This window comes from Amblyomma mixtum, chromosome 2 (genome assembly GCF_055824585.1).
Source record: "Amblyomma mixtum isolate Tamu chromosome 2, ASM5582458v1, whole genome shotgun sequence".
Lineage (NCBI taxonomy): Eukaryota > Metazoa > Arthropoda > Arachnida > Ixodida > Ixodidae > Amblyomma > Amblyomma mixtum.
Window position 1 is genome coordinate 219,138,151 of NC_143013.1, and position 4,257 is coordinate 219,142,407.

Consider the following 4,257-nt stretch of genomic DNA (forward strand, 5'->3'; position numbering starts at 1 on the left):
CACTACGGCGTCTCTCATAGCCTTAGTCGCTTTGGGACGTTAAACCCCATAAACCAAACCAAACCAAATTCGAGGCCCGTGTACTGTGCGATGTCAGTGCACGTTAAAGAACCCCAGGTGGTCGAAATTTCCGGAGCCCTCCACTACGGCGTCTCTCATAGCCTTAGTCGCTTTGGGACGTTAAACCCCATAAACCAAACCAAACCTTTCATCCCCCCAGCGCTATCGGCGTCAGCGGCATCAGTCAGTCGCTGCTATCTCTTCCCTCCTCCCTTTATCGTGTTGTCCGCTTGCTGCGCGCGCTTCTGCCCCCATCGTTTGCCGCTGGGTGTACACGCCGCCCCCCTCCCCCCTCTTCCTGCGAGTCTCCGGTTGTCAAAGCGCCGGCTCGAACTTAATTCCTTTCTTCGCTCCTCCTCCAATGCAACCCCTGTGCGGTGGCAATCAGAGAGCCAGATCGGTGGCGGCGGATCTGTATATGTGCACCGCCCGAGCCGAAATTGCGAATACGTGTGAAAAAAAAAAAAAAATTCTGTGATAGCGCATACATGTGTTGCTCGATTTCTTTGCCTCAATCTATCGAAAAGGTGAAACAGCTTATTTGCTGCGCTCAAATTTCGCATTAGGAAGTAACGTAATCGTCGGTAATTTTTTCACCACCACCTCACTCGTGCTTTAAGCTACGTGGCGGTAGTGACAGATGTGCGCTGCATGCGTTGGCATTGGCAACGTTGTGCCAGAAACGCGGCGCTGAAGCCATAGGCCGTCGGCGTTCATTGAGTTCATTGGCGTTTTACGCTCCGACAATTTTAAGGAAAGGAAGTGCGCATAACTGGCTCCCTGGGTCAGTGGACGCCTGAATCGCGCTTATAGCTACGGGGTGATGAGAGAGAGAGATGTGGGCTGCATGCGTTAGCGCTGACGACGGCGAGCGAACTCTCACGGTCAACCATTAACTGCCACCTGTCAGGGTGTATGGGGACTTTAATGTAGATATAAAGACAAACAGGAATTTCTTACCACTTATGCGGGAGAAAATCTCGTTCCTCTCGCTCGTAACAACTCCCACGGCTGACAACCTCGCGAAGTACTTGCGCAGACTTCGTCTTTGAGAACCAGGCGTTGGCGCAGCAAGTCGAGCATATATCCATCTATTTTTCTGTCCACAAAGCTTCCTTCATGACAATCAAGAACTGTTAGTAGAGTGTTTCTTGAAGAAGGAAAATGTGTGAAAAATAACAAGTTGTTTCTAATTGTTCACACATGTCTTGCTCGAATTCTTTGCCTCAATCTATTGAAAAGCTCGAACAGCTTATTAGCTGCGCTCAAATTTCGCATTAGGAAGTAACGTAATCGTCGGCAATTTTAGCGCGACAACGTTAAAGGGTCAATCTAGTGAATTTTATCGGCCATATTTTCTTTGCGGCAACCGATAGCTCTTTACTGAAATTAACGTTTAGCCAGGTGTGGTGCCAAGAAGTGCGGTAGAACATTTTAAAATAGAATTTATTGATGTGGGAACACATCTCTATGAGATGGTAGTCTCATCTGGCAACCATCTGGATTTCCGCCGCGCGGCGACAAACATGGCGGCGCCCGTCGAAGCCGGACCTCTCGCGTCGGACTGAATTCTCGTTGTTGCTGCCTTTTATGCGAAGCATATTACTCGCACAACCGAGCTCTTCCTTGCTGCGCCGCGCACGGCCGCGTAGATACCACTTGACCTTCATCGGCGCACCACGTGATATGACGTCACAAGAGCTGTGAAAGCTGGGGCCTCGTGAGTGAGTGAGTGAAAAACATTTATAGCTCCAAAAATCAGATTTTAGCGGTGGGCCGATGTCTTCATGTCTTCGGCCTCTTCGCAAGGTCGGCGCCCCTATTCCAGGGCACCGCTGAGTCTTGCTGCTTCGCAGGCGTGCTGCACCAGTGCCCTTTGAGCCGTGAGCTCGCTGCTGGTCAGCAGGCCCTCCCATTGTTCCGCATTCGGGCCATTTAGCTTGTGAAATGCTCTGTTCCGTTCGCATTCCCATGTGATGTGATATAGCGTGGGGGTTGCTCCGCACCACGGACATGTGTCCCTGTATTGTGTAGGGAACATCTTATGTAGTATGTATAAATTGTGGAAAGTCCCTGCTTGCAGTCTCCGCCAGCAGACCGCCTCGTGCTGTGTTAATGATGTGTGGGGTGGTGGGTATTTGAATCTGCGCCCTCTGTGGTAGTTCAATATTTCTGTATACGTTGGTTCCACCGTCATGGGGTCCTCCAGGGTTTCTGACTGCCCTGCTCGGCTCGTGATCTCGCGAACTAGGCTGTCTACCCCGTGGCCTCCGCGATCGAAGCGCGCTTTTGCTCCGGCCATCCCATTCGCACGGAGAGAGCGTAATTTGAGAGAGCGCTGCGACCGCTCCCCTCGCCGCACGGTGGCGCGCTTACCCCATGCGCGCTTTTTCTGAGGCGGTCGTGCGTAGACCGCGAAAACGCAGTTGTCGCAGGCCTGTGTGCGATGCGCGCTAGAAAATGACCGCAAAGCAGCGCCGGCAAAGAACAAGGTAGCTTGCTGGTATAATATCTTCCTAAATTCGGAAGCAGACTTAGGACCGAGATGAAGCAGATCGTCATAAGAGCGTTCTTTATTTGTGCAGTTGTATATGGCACCAAACATGAATTACTTTAGATTTGAGCACAGCGGTCAATTTTAATTTTGCTATCCCTATAAACGTTTGTTTAGAGCCTTAAATTATATATAGAGATTAGAGTTATGTCGGTTTTCCTGTGTAGCAATGGTATTTGATTTGAACTTTAAAGCATCCAATAAACGTTTGCTTTCGGCGCTTGTAGATATATCACTCAATTCCTTTTTCCCTGTCGAATTTTGGACAGGGCCTTGCCCAACAGCCTGCAATGCATAATGTTTTTTGGCGCATATAGCCTGAACCGAGAAGCATTTACACTTTTTTTCTCGCGCGCTGCAAGCAAAGAGGAGGACAAATTTTTTTGGAAATACATAGGATGAGCAATGCTTTATTTACGCAGATTAAACCAGATCTATAATGTTTCTAGCATAGTGTTCATTCATTTCATTTCATTTCATTTTATTACAAGCTTAAAGACCCCTCGCGAGGTATTACATAAGGGTTGGGATGAGCAGAAAAGGTACAAGACAATGCTATTTCTGATCAAAAAATGTTGCTTAGATTGCTAGCAAATGATGAAAGACAGGTGATGTCGACGATATGCTGGGGAAGGCCGTTCCAATCTTTAGCTGCACGTGGGAAGAAGGAGGCTGAAAAAGTAACAGTTCGGGCACGTGGGCGAAAAACTTGAAGCGTGTGACTGGTGCGGTGAGAAATGTATGATGCTGGCGTGATCACGGAGCACTTTCTCACGCTGATTAAACCAGATCTGTAATGTTTCTTGCATAGTGTTCATTCTAAACACGGAGCACTTTCCTGTGGAGTGGCTTGCTGGCGAGATTTTTTTGAGGTATATGCTGCCCTGTCTGTGACAGTAGCGCCTACGTTAGATAAGAGTGGCCTCACGAAATTATCGAACACCACAGATACTGTGCTTGCGGCGTGGTCCTCCCTTGCTTTGCAAACAAAAAGGGAGCACTGCCGGATCCTCGAAAGTAATAGCTGCAGCCAGCTGCTGCCGCACGTTGCTTATTTTTATATGCGGCAGGGCAATATCAACAGCCTTCTTAGTGGCCACCAGAACACTGACGAACTCTGATTTTGGGTAGGTTAATCCCCCCCTTGACTGTAGGCTAATGAGTAAGCAACGGACTAGACCAATCCGACTGGTGGAGGACAGGCCAGGAGCTGCACCTTCCATGTTCTTCAAGAGCTCTCGCCACGAACCCTGCTATGTAAGCAATGCTGGCATTTGTGATGCCTGATGGCAGCCGCTGCAGTGAAATAGAAAATGCCCATATAAGCATCCCGTCCATGATCACGACCTAGACATTCTGCAATGCATTGCAAACTTTTCAAATCATGGGTATTGTTGCCACTCAGTTATTATAGCCTTAACATAAAGCAAAGTAGTCGCTTTTTGGTTGCACTTCATGGGTGGAGTAGGTGAACGAGTGGGCACCCACGAGGCATCGCTTTCAAGGATGTGAAGAAAAAACTCAGCGCGAAGGCATGCAATTTAGCCGACATGTCGCAAGGTGAAAGCATGTGTTTTCACCTTGCGAATGTCTTGAACACACAATTTGCGAATGTCTTGAAACACAATTTCAAGACATTCGCA

At 48.6% G+C, this 4,257-nt stretch overlaps 1 pseudogene; it reads right to left on the reverse strand.

Annotated features, from left to right (window-relative positions):
* Positions 1 to 3,182: 3,182 nt before the first annotated feature.
* On the reverse strand, positions 3,183 to 3,955 carry LOC149362607 (uncharacterized; annotated as a pseudogene).
* Between the last annotated feature and the right edge of the window lie 302 nt (positions 3,956 to 4,257).